General features: G+C 38.5%; 1 protein-coding gene and 1 pseudogene across 2 annotated transcripts in view; both read left to right on the top strand.

The window, feature by feature from the left end:
- The window catches only part of LOC123805027, a 58,445-nt pseudogene extending 43,677 nt beyond the window's left edge, over positions 1-14,768 (top strand).
- Positions 14,730-15,945, top strand: part of DNAAF6 (dynein axonemal assembly factor 6) — a 66,960-nt gene continuing 65,744 nt past the window's right edge. The window contains exon 1 of one of the 2 annotated variants that reach the window (XM_045817522.1): positions 14,730-15,042. The gene's annotated coding sequence lies outside the window, so the exon portion shown is untranslated. Of the gene's footprint in view, positions 15,043-15,067; positions 15,153-15,945 lie in introns of those variants that run through there. The other variant, XM_045817523.1, reaches the window with a different exon arrangement.

Here is a 15,945-nt window from a genome sequence, read left to right as displayed (position 1 = left end):
CATGTATGAAGGACACATGGACAAAGCCAAAAGGGGTGGGTTTGAGGGTGGGAGGTGGGGATGGGTGGGGCAGGGGTGTGGTGTGGTGAAAATGGAGACAACTGTACTTGAACAACAATTTTTTTTAAAAGTAAACTCTTATGGAAAAAAACTAAACAGACTTTTTAGATTGTTTAATGCAACACAATATTTCAAGATTATGTTGCTAGGAGCATAAAACCACGGTTGGTAATCTCTTGGTAGATTTCCTTCCTTTCAACAGTGTGAAACATTTGTTTATTACTAAATTTCCCTGAATTATATACATTCTGTCTGCCATTAATACTGCTTCATCATTTTCCTTCAGGTGGTATCTGTCTTGTGTATTATTTTCCATCCCCTTGTTTTTAACCTTTCTGTGTCATTTTATGTATGGTTTTAGTAAATAGCAAAGATGAAAAATTTTAAATCCCATCTAAGACTCTCTTAATGAGATTAATTTATTCATATTTATGGTGACTACTGATACAATAGGACTTACTTCTTCCATTTTATTGTTTTTCAATTTGCCATGTTTTATATATCTTTTATCTTTTTCTGAATATCTGAATTGATGGAATTTACTCTATTACCTTTAGTTTTCCTATGCCTTAAATCTATATATTCTAATTATATTAGTATTTGAGTTTCTCTTGAATTCTTTCTTTCAATATACAGACAAATCCATGTTTTTCTAACAAAACCTGAAATTAATCAGTATTCTCTATCCTTTTTAACAAAGTGTGCAAACCTTTGCACACTTTAACTTCCCTATGCATACATAGCACTGCTTTAGTAAAAATGGAAAACAAGTATGTACTTCCCATATCTGGCTAAGAGTAGGAACATCTGTCTTTGTTATTGTTGAATTCCTCCAGCCAACGTCTAGTCTATCTTCAGAGTGATCTTTCCTTATCCATACTGCCTAACTGTACAGCATAAAGTTAACAAAGCTACAGCTTTTTATGTTGGTCTCACCTTATGGTTTTATATTGGATACCTTAATGCAAGCACACATATTCAAAGAAAGAAATAATGGATGGTAAAAGGCTTCTGCAGAAAATCCACTATACTCAAAAGAAATTATTGGCATTCACTGAAAAGGACCCTGGAAATGGGAAGATAGGTGTTCCCTGCCTAGCAGTCCAACATAAATGGGGCTTGCTGAATTAGATAAACTATTGGACAGAAAAGAAAAATTTAATGAGTGCCACTGCCATTAATGTTGCTTCATTTTTCTTTTGGTGATTAGACTGTGTTAGTCACTTTAAATGCATTGGAATCTCAGTTTATTCACCTCTAAAATTCTTGCAGTTCAATTAAGTAACTAAATATATTACAATAAATTTACAAATGGTCCTCCACATATATTACTTTCTCTAATTTAATGTAAAGTACTATATAAAAGCTTTCCAAAATATAAAGCCTGGGTTCTCCTTGCTGTCACTAGAAGATCAATACATCAGGGATATTTATGGAGCAGTCTCTTAGCTGGCCCAGAGAGTGAATATAAAATGGATTTCAAATTACAATTCAAAAAAATCACTACATAGAAGAAAGCTAAGATGGTGGCCTAAGTAAACAGAGCTCACCCCCACATACAACCACATCAAAATTACAACTAAACTACAGAATAACCATTATTCAGAACGTCAGAAATTGAGCATTGATAGCATAATTTGTATCAGTGCATAACCTTCCAAAGGAACTACTTTATTTTATTTTATTGTTATTAAGATTTTATTTATTTATTTTTAGAGAGCAGGGAAAGGGAAGGGGGGAGGGAGAGAAACATCAATATGTGGCTGCCTTCTCTGTGCCCCCCTACTGGGGCCCTGTCCCACAAACCAGGCATGTGCCTTGACTGGGAATCAACCCAGCGACCCTTTGGTTCACAGGCTGGCTCTCAATCTACTGAGCCACACCAGCCAAGGCCCTAGTCATTGTTTAATACCATGCTATTCAGTATCTATGAATTGAAATGTTTTTGATATTTTTTCCTTCAGGTTGGTTTCTAATTTCAAGCCATAGTGGTCTGAGAAAATGTTTGATATGATTTCAATTTTCTTGAATTTTCAGAGGCTTGTTTTTGTCCTATCATGTAGTCTCTCTTTGAAAATGTACCATGTGCATTTGAAAAGATTATGTATTTTGATTCTTTGGAATGAATGGTTCTTTATACATCTATTACATCCATTTGATCTAGTGCATCATTGAGTACCACAATATCCTTCTTGATATTTTGTTTGGAAGATCTATCCAAGTTCAGAGTGGGGTGTCAAAATCCCCTCTATAAGTGTGTTGCTGTCTGTATTTTTCCTGAAGTCCTCCAACATTTTCCTTATGTTTTTGTTCCCTCTTATGTTGGCTGTATATATGTTTACAACATTTATGTCTTCTTGATGGATTCTTCCCTTGAGTATTATGAAGCTTCCTTTTCTATGTCAGTTTTTAAATATTTTATTTATTTATTTTTATAGAGCAGTAAAGGGAAGGAGAAAGAGAGGGAGAGACATTAATGTGTGGTTGCCTCTCTCATGCCCCCTACTGGGGACCTGGCCTGCAACCCAGGCATGGGCATCGACTGGGAATTGAACTAGCAGCCCTTTGATTCTCAGGTGGGTGCTCAATCCACTGAGCCATACCAGCCAGGGCCTATCCTACTCTCGATTCCTTCTGCTGTGTTCTTCAAATCAGAAACTGTATTCTTCATTTCCTTCTGATTCAGTGATAGTTTCTATTTCTTTTTTCATGCTGATGTAGTTCACAGTTAGTTCCTTGTAGCTTCCTTGTAGTTTTTCATAATTCTCACTAAGATCATTGAGCTTCCTTTTAACCACTGTTTTGAACTCAGTATCGGATAGTTTACTTGCCTCTATTTCATTTAGCACTCTTTCTGGGAATTCCTCCTTTCCTTTAGATGGGGCATTGTTTCTTTGTCTTCCCATTTTTTGAGAGGTTCTTATTGCTTGCTTCTGCTTCTTAAATTGATCTACGTTGACTGTCTGTCTTTGTGGTGTGATCTTCTATACTAGGAGACCTGTGTGATTCTATGGTGCAGTCTCTCTGATCTCCTGAATGTAACAGACACTTGGGGTGTCCTTTATACCTTTTATGTTGGCTCTCTGAATTTCATTGTGGTAGTGTCATTCTTTGGTGGGTCCTTTCTTCCAGCTTGTTGAGTGAGGGCCACTCCAACTACCACATCTTGTATGCTATTGTGCAGGTGCTACCAGAACAGAACCACAAAGCCCAGGAAACAATCCCACATCCACAAAAATAACTCCCATCCGCAATCCCACTACCAACAGCAAATGAACCAGTATTCATAAGGGTGTCAAGAGATTAAGAATATTCAATGGATTCTTAGATTTGACACTAAAAGCACAGGCAACAAAGAAAAATAGATACACTGGACTTCATAAATATTTGAAATTTTTGTTTTAAATGAATGAAGAACTTATAACTCAACCACATAAAGACAACCAACTCAGTTTTTAAAATGGGCAAGTGACTTGAATAGACATATCTCCAAAGAAAAAGTGGAAACTGCCATATAAAATGGCCACCAAGTATGTGAAAAGATGTTCAACATCACTGGTCATTAAGGAGATGTAAACAGAAACTACAGTGAGATACCAGTTCACACCCATGGGGATGGCTATAATTTTTTTTTTTGAGAAAGGTAGAAATGTGGAAAAATAGGAGTAGGCATACATCGCTGGTAAGAGTGTAAAATGGTGCAGCTCCTGTGGAAAACAGTTTGGTGGTCCCTCAAAAAAATTATACATAGAATTATTGTAGGAGCCAGCAATGCAACTCCTAGGTATATACCCAAGAGAAACAGAGACACATACCCACACAAAAATTGTACGTGAATGTTCATAGCCACATTATGCATAGTAGCTAAAAGGTGGAAGCAGCCCCAATGTCCATCAACAAGTAAATGGATATACCAACTGTGCTATAACCATACAATGGAATATTATTTATCTGTTAAAAGGAATGAAGTATGGATACATGGTACAACCTGCTCAAACTTCAAAAACATTCTGCTTAGTAGAAGAAGTTAGAGAAGTTCACATACTGTATGCTTCCTTCTTTATGAAATATCCAGGATATGCAAATCTATAGAGACAGAAAAGAAACCAGTGGTTACCAGGGGCGGCGGGAGGGGAGTAAGGAATGATTGCTTAATAATTATTGAGTGTTTTTCTGGGATGAGTGTTTTGAAAATGTTTTAAAACCAGAGAGAAGTGGTGGTTGCACAACACTCTGAGTGCACTGAATGCCACTGAGTTGTATACTTAACAATTGTTACTGTGCGAATTTTACCTAAATAAAATATATGAAAAAAAAATATTATAAGAATGGAGAGCAAATATGAGATGAATAATTGAAAGAAAAGTGATTTTGAGAGCATAGAGTGAGGAGCACTAATCAGAGGAGGGAATTGGAGCAATGCAAAGAGAGAAAATAAAATTTACATCATAAATAGAAAAGGGAATGAAGAAGTCAGAATGTAGTAAGAGAAGGGAAGTGTATAGTATTAGGTTTAAAGAGAAATTACAATCAAATAAAATAAAATGAGAAGAAGAAATGGAAAAAAAGTAAATAAATAATAAAAAATAGGAACCAAATCAGAAAGATCCACCACAGCACTATCAACAACAAGTGAGCTAAAATTAATATAGGTGGGATGGAAATAAGAGGAAAGAAAGAAAGAAAGAAAGAAAGAAAGAAAGAAAGAAAGAAAGAAAGAAAGAAAGAAAAGCTTAAGAGATGTCTAGAGGAAAGCAAGTGATTTAGAGATGATAGAGGGAGGAACGAAAACCAGGCTAAGTCTGGGAAAAAATTAAAAGCTGAGATAAATAAAAAAAGAAAAAAAAAGAAAACAGGACAGGATGAAAAGGAAAAAAGATTAAAAAAGACTAAGATAGGGAAAAATTAAAATTAGAGATAAAAGAACAGTAGGAGAGCGGAACAGTAAAATTTGAGATTTGAAATACAAAATTAGTGAAGATCTAGAGATAAAACTGAAAAAAATGCAACAACTACCCTATACACAATTAATGAGCAAAGACTGCTAAACATGGAGAGAGAATGTGTGTATTTTAAGAGCAGAAAAATTAATGTGAGATGATTATTGACAGGAAAATAGGTTTTCAGAGGTTTGATGGGGGAGAAATAGTAAGTGTATTGAATGGAAACACATTGTAACAAAAAAGAAAACAAAATTTAAAAGGAAAATAATAAGAGGAAAGAAGAAGGTAAAATGGGGTAAGAGAAGGTAGGGGCAAAATATGTGAATTAAGACACTATAGTATAAAATCTAGTGTCTTAATATGCCCATACCTGAAGGACAAGAAATGAATGTTAGAAAGATTTGCAGGAAAGAGAATACTGCAAATCATAGAGAAGACCATGGTGGATTTTGTCTCAGTAGCACCTAGTGTTTACCACTGTTTTTTCTTTCTGGATCTGCCTCTGCTGATGTCAGATGTTGACCCCATCTGACCATAGGCAGCCTGTTAGTGACTACCAGGGGTCTACTGTCTCTAGATGACACCTTCAGGTGTTAATCTAGTCACTCTGAACTCAGCGGTCAGGCTTAAGGACCACAGAATAACCCTGACAGAAACCCTCCTGGGGTCAGGGCTATTGTTTCCCCTCAGGCTGCTGCCACTCACAGGGGAGTAGTCTGCCTGAGCAAGATGGCTGCTGCAGTATGGAGGATTACTCAGTACTGGGATCCCAGCAGGTACTGTCTCAGTTCTCTCTGGAAAGCCTCTGTCCTGTCTCTCCTCAAGCATCTCAAGTCCACTCTTCCCCCTCTTTTGCCAGAGCCCAGGGTAAGTGGCTGCAAATGAAAATTTATGTGCAGACCCTTTACACGGCTCTTTGCATCCCCAGCCACCCATCTCTGTCAGAGAGCAACCCTGCCACTTTTGGCAGTGGAATATTACTTTTCGAGCTCTGGTAGTCTAGGCTGGGGAATCTCAGCTTATGGTTTAGACCCCACATTTCTTAGGAGGCTCCAACCTGTTGTTCAAATATCCCTCTGGTGCTTCAGCCACTGCTGATGGGTACCCAGACAGCCCTCCCGCATCCACTGTACTCCCTACCTGTCACGTTGTGCTGAAGCTCTATTTTTTTTTTTACAAAACAGAAAATAATAAGTATTAGTAAGGATATGGAGAAACAGGGATCTTCATACATTTCTGGTGGAAATACACATATGAAATGGAAAAAAAGGGGCAGAATCTTGGAGGAGCTGAGAAGGACCCAAGAGAAGACAGAATATGTGTATGAGAGAGAGATACTCAAGAAAGAGTGGGTGTGAAGGGCTGAGAGACCCAAATAGAAAGCATGGCTATGTGTAAGGGGGCAGAGAGGACCCAAGAGAGCAGTGCAGTGGAGAAAAGCGTTATACACAGGGGGAAGGAGAAAGGGAAGAGAGGAAAACACCAGAGAGAACTTGTGAAAAAAAAGAAAGAAAAATTAGCATTCAAATGAAGAGACACTCTGAAAGGCAAACCTACCTTAAGAAGAATTTTTCCCAAAATGTTGGAGAAATAGAGCAAACAAACAAAAAACTGGAGAATTTTGAAGCACAGTATTCATAAAATCTCTATACAAGCATACATTGCTTGCAAGACATTGGCCTAGGCAACAATTTTGGGATATGACTCCAAAAGCAAAAGCAATAAAGTAAAAAATAAACAAATGGAACTACATCAAACAAAAACACTTCTGCATGGCACAGGAAACTATCAACAAAATAAGAAGGTAATCTACAAAATGGGAGAAAATATTTGCAAATATTCAAATATTGTATATGAAAATGTGTATATGTGTGTATATACATATAAAGAAATATTATTATTTTTAAAAAGCCCAAATAATCTAATTAAAAAATGAACAGAGGACCTGAATAGACACTTTTCCAAAGAAGATATACAAAAGGTCACAGGTACATGAAAAGGTGCTCAACATCATTAATCATATAGGAAATGCATATCAAAACAAGGAGATAACAACTTAGGCCTATTAAAATTGCTATTAATCCAAAAGACAAGCAATAACAAGTGTTGGCAAGGATGTAGAGAAAAGGGTGCCCTTATGCACTGTTTGGTAACAATGCAAATCAGTAGAGCCACTATGGAAAATAGTATGGAGGTTCTTGTTTTTTCTTTTTTAAAGATTTTATTTATTTAATTTTAGAGAGAGAAGGGAGGGAGAAAGAGAGGGAGAGAAACATCAATGTGTGGTTGCCTCTTGTGTGCCCCCTACTGGGGACCTGGCCTGCAACTCAGGTATATGCCCTGACTGGGAATCGGACCAGCAACCCTTTGCTTCGCAGGCCTATGTTCAATCCACTGAGCCACACCAGCCAGGGCTGGAAGTTCTTTTAAAAATTAAAAATATGACTACCATATGATCCAGCAATCCCACTTCTGAGTATTTATCTGAGAGAAATGAAATCACTATCATAAATAAATATCTGTACCCCATATTCATTGAAGCATTATTCCCAATTGTCAAGACATAAAATCAACCTAAGTGTCCATCAACAGTGTCCATCAACAGAGGACAGAATAAGAAAAATGTGGTATATGAAAATGTGTATATGTGTGTGTATACATATAAAGAAATATTATTCAAGAATGAAAATGAAGGAAACCCTGTCATTTGCAACAGCATGAATGGACTTTGAGGACATTATGCTAAGTGAAAGAAGTCAGAGAAGACAACTATGCTCTCACTTACATGTGGAATCAAAAAGGCCTAATTCACAGAAACAAAGAGTACAATGGTGGCTGCCAGAGTCCAGGGAAATAGGGAGATAATGGTCAAATAGTACAAACATCTTTTTCAGGTGAAAATTAAAAGAGATAAATTAGGACAGCATGTGGCACATGATAAACCCTTATTAAACAATAGTTATTATTATAAATAATAGCTAATTAATAGCCAATCTTATAATAATACATTATATAATATTAAAATAATACAATTAGCTAAATAAGACATGTTCTGAGGATCCAATGTACAGCAGGTGACTATAGTTAACAATACTGTATTATATACTTGAAAGTTGCTAAGAGAATAGATCTTAAATGCTTACATCCCAAAAAAGCCTTGATGAATATGTTAACTAACCTTATTGTGGTAACCATTTCACAACAGGTATGTATATTAAACCATTGCAATGTACAGCTTAGACTTATACAATGTTATATGGCAGTTACATCTCAGTAAATTTGGAAAAATAAAGTGGCATAATTATATGATGAAATAATTCACAGCAAAAATATAACTTTATCCACATAATGTCAATATAAATAAATTTCAAAACAATACTGACCAAAACAAGTTACAGGAGACTAAGTACAGTATACCATTTATGTTCATGTTAAAAGACATACAAAACAATATATTACAATTTACAGCCATCTGCATTTGAGTGCACTTAAAAACAGGAAAAATACATTAACAACTTCTGAAGAACAATTATCTCTGAGATGGGAAGGAAATGAGATTGAGAAGGGGCACAAAGAAGTAGCTATAATGTTTTAGTTGTGTATATATATATATATATATATATATATATATATATATATTTCATTTATTTTTAAAGAGGAGAATGGAGGGAGAAAGATGGGAAGAGAAGCATTGATAGTTACCTCGCATACCTGCCCCAACTGGGGACCGAATCTACAACCCAGGCATGTGCCCTGACTGGGAATCAAACCAGCAACCTTTTGCTGTGCAGGATGACAACCAACCAACCAACCAACCAACTGAGCCACACCAGTCAGAGCTGTTTTAGTTCTTTAAAAAATAATATCTAAAGAAATTATGGCAAAATGTTAACAACTGTTAAATCTTTGGTAACACATGGATGATGGTGTATAACAGTCTTTACTTTTCTGGTTAAATGTTACGATACAAAATAAGATAATATATTGCTTTGAAAAAGGAGATATGCTAATGTAGGTCAATTATAACTTTATTTTCCCAATCATCATAATTGCCACCTTTAAAAAAATTTTACAGATGTCTTTTATTTATATTTGCATTTTTAATCATTTTTATTTTTCAATTAGAATTGACATACAATATTATATTAGTTTCAAGTGCATACCCCAGTGATTAAAGACATTATAGAACTTAGTGATCATCCCAATAAAACTCATACCCACCTGATACCATACACAGTTATTAGAATATTACTGACTATATTCCCTAGGCTGTATTATACATCCCAATGACTATTATATAACTATCAATTTGTATTCTTAATCCCTTCAGCTTTTTCACCACTCCCCCCAAAGCCCCTCCTACCAGGCATCTGCCAAAATGTTCCTGTATCTATGAGTCTGTTTCTGTTCTGCTTGTTCATTTATTTTGTCTTTTTGATTCAACTGTTGATTTACATTTACTTACTGCCACATTGTTCACATTTTTTATCTTTTCCTTCTTTCTCCTTCTTCTTCTTTGAGACCCTTTAACATTTTCATATAATATTGGTTTAGTGGTGATGGACTCCTTTAGCTTTTTCTTGTCTGGGAAGCTCTTCATGTGTCCTATTCTGAATGATAGTATTGCTGGATAGAGCAATCTTGGTTGTAGGTCTTTGCTTTTCATTACTTTGAATATTTCTTGCCAATTCCTTCTGGCCTGTAAAGTTTCTTTTGAGAAAACAGTTGACAGTCTATGTGAGCTCCCTTATAGGTAACAAAATGCTTTTCTCTTGCTGCTTTTAAGATTCTTTGTCTTTAACCTATTGCATTTTAATTATGATACATCTTGGTGTGGGCCTTTTTAGGTTCATCTTGTTTGGGACTCTCTGTACATCCTGTACTTCTATGTCTATTTCCTTTACCAAGTTAGGGAAGCTATTTGGTCAGTCTTCTTTTCAAATAAGTTTTCAATTTCTTTTCATTTATTTATTTATTTTTAGACAGAGGGGAAAGGAGGGAGAAAGAGAGGGAGAGAAATATCAATGTGTGGTTGCCTCTCATGCTGTCCCACTGGGGACCTGGCCTGCTACTCAGGCATGTGCCCTGACTGGGAATGGAACCGATGGCCCTTTGGTTTGCAAGTCGGTGCTCAATCCACTGAGCCACACCAGCCAGGGCAGTTTTCAGTTTCTTGTTCTCTTTCCTCTTCTGGCATCCGCATGATGCAAATGTTAATATGCTTGAAGTTGCCCCAGAGGCTCCTTACACTATCCTCATTTTTGTGGATTCTTTTTTCTTTTTGGTGTTTTGTTTTGTTTTGTTTGCTTCCTTATATTCCAAATTGCTGATTTGATTCTCAGGTTCATCTACTCTACTGTTGATTCCCTGTAAGTTATTCTTCATTTTAGTTAGTGTATCCCTCATTTCTGACTGGTCCTTTTTTATGCTGTTGAGATTCTTACTAAGTTCATTGAGCATCATTATAACCAGTATTTTGAACTCTGCATCTAGTACATTGCTTGTCTCCATTTTGTTTAGTTCTTTTACCAGAGTTTTGTTTTGTTCTTTCATTTGAGATATATTTCTTTATCTCCTCATTTTGGCAGCCTCCCTGTGTTTGTTCCTATGTATTAGGTAGAGCTGCTATGGCTCTCAGGCTTTGTTAAGTGCCCTAATGTAGTATGTGTTCTGTAGAGTCCAGCGGCACAGCCTTCCCAATCACTCAAGCTGGGCACTTGAGGTGCACCCTGTGTGGGCTGTGTATACCCTCCTAACGTCTATACCCTCCTGGGTTGTAGTTGGGTCTTGATTGCTATTGGCATGTAAATGGAAGGGATTTACCTCAGGTCAATCAGCTGCAAGCACTGGCTCTGACCCTCACCACCAATCAACCTCTGACCACCATGAAGGATCAAATGTTCAAGGCCAAACCCACAGAGTAGCACTTACTTCAGTGGGGTTCTGGTGCCCATTGAATCCACCCCTGAGTGTGTCACTTGTGGAGGTGGTTGGGTGGTGATGCTTCAAAGCTATCTGAAACTGTCAACTGGGTGCACTTGCCTGGGACTGCCTGAGAAGTGCAGGCCAAGGTCAGCCACCACCTAAGTTCTGCCTGGGGCCACCTGGCGTGAGCTACAAAGCGATCTGCAGGTGACTGCTACCTGTGCTGGGCTTTGTGGTACCCGGGAAAGGCCTAGCTGCAAACCAAGGTCAGCTCCTGTTAGTGCCAGGCCTGGGGCCAGTTAGCAAGAGATACCAGCACACTGGGGCCAGATGGTGCTTGTTTCAAATATTTTAGGAGTATCTAATGCATGAGCCAAGCCAGGCCATTTGTATGGAAAAGCCACTAGAAACAGCTTGGGTGGGCCAGAATGTTGGGTGGGGCGGGGTTTTAGGGAATCACCAGAGCAGCGTAAACAGTGTAAGCCAGGTTGATGTAGTCTCAGATATGGCGCCAGCCTTCTGGCTCTGTGTAGGGAGGCCCAGCCAAGGAACAATGGCTTCTGCCAGCACTTCTGTATCAGATAAAGCCATCCCTCAGCTCTCTCCCTGATGCCAGACAATTCAGAACCTCCCATATGTCTCTGGTGCCTTTCAGGCTGCTGCCCTAGTGCTGGAGTTCAGAGGGAGTAAGTCTGAGTAATTCCATGTGTGGGCCCTTTCAAAGGAACTGCCTAGGACTGCAGAAGCCCTCTGTTTCTCACAGCCTCAATTTCCACTGACTTTTACAGCTAGAAGTTATGGGATTTCTATTCATGGCACTGGAATGCTGGGATGGGGTGCCTGGTGTGAGCTGGGACCTGTTATTCGTCAGGATGGGACCTCTGCCACCAAGATACTCCTCACAAAATTGATCTGCAACATGTGGGTGAGAGACCATCCTGTTCTACATCTTCACTCTCGTTTCTGCCCCTCCTACCAGTTTCTATGTGGCTTCTTCCCTTAATTCCCTAGTCATAGGACTTCCATTCATGTATATTTCAGGCAGTTTTGAATGATGATTGTTCTGTAATTTAGTTATAAGTTTGATGTGGTTGTGGGAGGAGGTGAGTACCAAAATTTTTTAATTATAAATGAATACACACTCATATAATCTTTGGAAAATGTATTCATAAAGAAAGCTAACCAGCTTGAGTGTTACTGTGTCACTCAAATCTGCTTCAATCTGCTATAATTCATATTTTTATAGAAAATAATTTTGAAAATGTTTATATTTATGAGTTTAAAAATGTATTCAACCTAAGTCTCATATGTATAATGAATACTGTGGTTAATCCCTGCTACTCCAGCACATAGAAACCTACAGGCAAATCTATACATTCAAGGGGGAAAAAAACTCACAGCTCCTGTCTGTATACCTGGCTTTCCTGTTAGGATTCCTCTTGAGTTTCATTAAAAGTGAAAGTTATATAAATGGTTTTAAACAGCCAAGACTTTACAGTGCTAAAGATTGCATGGAATAACTAGAAATAAATCTTTTGTTGGTTTATCTAGACTGAGTAAATTATGGTCATCTCATTTTATGAACTATTAGGCTACTATTAATAATGAAAAATATGAAGACTATCAACATGGAAAAAATTCCACAACAGTATCAAATAAAAGGAATAAATATTTTATAAACAAAAATGAAGATTATGTAAAAATATTGGTACATACACATACAATCAAAGGAGAATAGAAATATCAGTTATTTTGGTAGCCAAATCAAAATAAATTTCTCATCTTTAATTTCTTTAATGCTAGTTTAATAAATTATTTAACTAGTGTTTTAAAGCAGTTTATCTATATATTATAAAATAATTATCTAAACTATATCACTCTTTCATAGCTGTAACCCACAGAAACTTTTAGGTGTATTTTTTTAAACTTTTAGATCTCTCAACTTTCATTACTCTAAAGTCAACCTAGAAGTCAAAAGCTGGAAAATCTTTTACCTCTGTTTCTGGGATAGGCAATACAGGGAAGCCCTCATCCTAGTTCAACTTCTGCCCCTAGATCTGACCTGCTATCAAAGCACGATGGACAGGAATATTAGACTCAATCAAGTGAGTTCTATCTTACTGAACCTCTGTAATTTAGTATTCCTCAAGCCCTAAGTTTCTGTATTTACAAAATTCTTCAAGGAAGTCAAATACTTGAAGATTTATCTCAGATCCAGGACCCATCTCCTACCTTCTTAACTCATCAACCCTGGAGATTACAATGCTTAAGCATTGTATTTCACCTTGCCAAGAGCAGGCCAAACCTTGAGGTGGTGATTATATCCATAAAGATAAAAAGTATTTGTTTCTCAGGAAGAAAACTACTATTTATTGAATACTTGTGAGCCTAGCCCTGTACCAAGTACTTTGTAGATTCTACATGAACCACCATAGACCACAGAACCAGTTCCGGGAGTGAGACAAGGAAATCCACATTTGTAACAAATATCCTAATTAATTCCTAAACACACACAAGTTTGAAAATCAAAGGTCTAAGGGCCAGCGTTTTTCAACCTGTGAATGACAATTTATTAGTGGGTTGTGATCTACATTTTAAAAGTATATATAATGGAAAATATTTGAGTCCACTACATGTACTAAGTACTTATTCTGCAAAACAGATATCAGTTATATATCTGTATTATGTGCTCGGCCACAACATAGAATTTATTTACTAACTGTGAATCACTTCCAAAAGGTCTGAAAAGCATGAGCTAGGTATTATGGACTTAGAATATTGCAAAATGAGGTGGAACAGAAACAAAAAAGCAAGGAGATAGCATAACACATATAACTTAAGCTCCTTAAGTACCTAGCCAAAACAAAAGACACTTAAACTCTGATCATCTATAGGGATAAAGATCAAGAAACAAAACAAAAGAAAAAGAGGGAGAAGGAATAAGGGGTATTATGGTACAAGTAATTTGGCCAAAAAGCCAATAACTTGGCTTTAGAGAAAAATGACTATTCTACCTCCGTTTTTGTTTGTTTACCATGGTAACAAGTAGAATAAACACATTAGTCAAGCTTCCCTATCCCCTTCCCCATATGGGGTGAAAGTTAGAAAAACATGACAGCAGAAAGAAGGAAATTATTTTACTTAATTCGTTATCGAATTCCAAGCCCTGGATAACCAAAAGTAACCATCCGTTAAAATCATTCTATCTCTTCTTGCTTACAAAACTCAAATAAGGAATGCTGGACCCCACCAGCGAACAGAGCTAATCAGTTCCAATACTCCAAAGCCATCTCTGTTTTACCCCTTTGATTAAAACCAAACCACGGAATCTGTCGGATCCTACGGTCACTAGTGTACCTCTAAGTAAAGATACTCTGATTGCCAGAAAGTGACAAGACAGAAGCGCACCTGCATTTCTCCACTCTCAGGCGGGAAAGCGGGCCACCGGGTCCTGCGATGTCCCGGGAAGTGGGAGCCACGGAGAGTTCCAGCTGGTGCCTAACAGAACCCACGTGACCGCCGAAGGGGTGCTCCCACTGCGGCTCTAGACACAGACTTGCCCACAGCCGCGGGGGGGGGGGGGGGAGTGCGATCTCACTCTACACACATGAGCACTAAGTCAGGGCGGAACCAAAACTCTTGTCTCTGTCTCAGGGTGGGAAGGAGTCTTGGGGAGCAAGTGTAGAGCAGCCGAAAACCTCTGAACCGCCGGACCACGGAGCCTACCCTTCCGCTCCGGCAACTCTGGAGTTGTCCAATCTGGAATCCGGGTACTGGAAAAGTTTAATGAAGAACAAGCCTGCGCAAGACCCCGGACAAGCGAAAACCCTTGGTGGCTAGCGCAACTGCCGATCACTATCAACACCCCAAAGTAATTGGGTAGCGGCCAGAAAGGCGGGCTGGGCTCTACTGTGGCCGGAAATAACCGGACTCCACAGAAGACAGTTCCCGCTGGAGTGACGTTGGCCAAGACAGAGTCTAGCTGGTCGACCTAGTAAGGAGGAAAGGGCAGCCATAGACCTTGACTGGCAAGCGCTCGGATTGGTTGATTTTAGTATTGTTTCAAAGGAGACTCTTCCACGATTGGCCACGAAAGTCAAGCGGAAACCCGGAGGTGGGTGGGCGGGGGGGGGGGGTGCGGGGAACAAAATTGTTACCCAGGCAACAGACGCAGAGCTCTGGGCTATTTTCTGAGCCTAGCCTGTGACCAGAAAACTGACCCAGGTGAGGAACCCATACCTTACAAGGGGGTGGAAACAAAGGGTCCTCAGATCCCGTGGCTATCAGAGAAAAGTGGGGAGAACTCTAGGTACTTAACGCTGAGAAATAGCCCCCGCCGCCCACCCCAAAAGCTGCAAGTCGCAGCTTTTAGGATTTTAGAACAAATCCTAAATTCCCCTGCCCGAGACACTCGAAGCAAAAAGCTTTAACAAAACTCAGTGTTATCAGAATGTGAATTAGAGAGGGGGCAGTTTTACCATACAGGGGATGGGTGCTGATCGAATGTCAGAAAGCAGCAATAAGCAAGTGTAGGCTTCTCAAAGCCTTGTACTCCACTCACACACTTAAGACGATTGTAACACGAATTTGAGAGTCAAAACTACGTGTCCTGGGTAAATCTGGGTGCTCCAAGTGGGAGTTTTACACGTATAGGCATGATTTACCCTGGACCACCACGCCTTGGTTGGAATATAATTTTTAGGGAGTATAATGCTGAAAAAAATTAGCCTGTGCCATTGTTACTTGGACGACGTTTGGTGTTCTAGAACGTGAACGTCCTGGCCTGCGGGTTCTAACCGACTTTGATCAGATCCCTTGAGGAGTGAGAGGCAGTCAGTCCATACTTAGTGGACTGGAGTGTAGTGTATAAAGACAACTTGTACCTATCAAACCTGCTACTCATCAAGGGCTAATTGGGAAAGTACGGCCCTGTCATCCGGTAAGAAACTATCAAAAAATGAAATTTGAGTGAGGGGAGAAAACTGAATTTGAACAAGAGGTAGGGGTCATTTCTCCT

This window comes from Phyllostomus hastatus, unplaced genomic scaffold, assembly GCF_019186645.2.
Source record: "Phyllostomus hastatus isolate PE091 unplaced genomic scaffold, TTU_PhHast_1.1 phas_scaffold_28, whole genome shotgun sequence".
NCBI classification, from domain to species: domain Eukaryota; kingdom Metazoa; phylum Chordata; class Mammalia; order Chiroptera; family Phyllostomidae; genus Phyllostomus; species Phyllostomus hastatus.
Note: the sequence above shows the minus strand (reverse complement) of the source record. Positions and strands in the feature narration are given on the sequence as shown.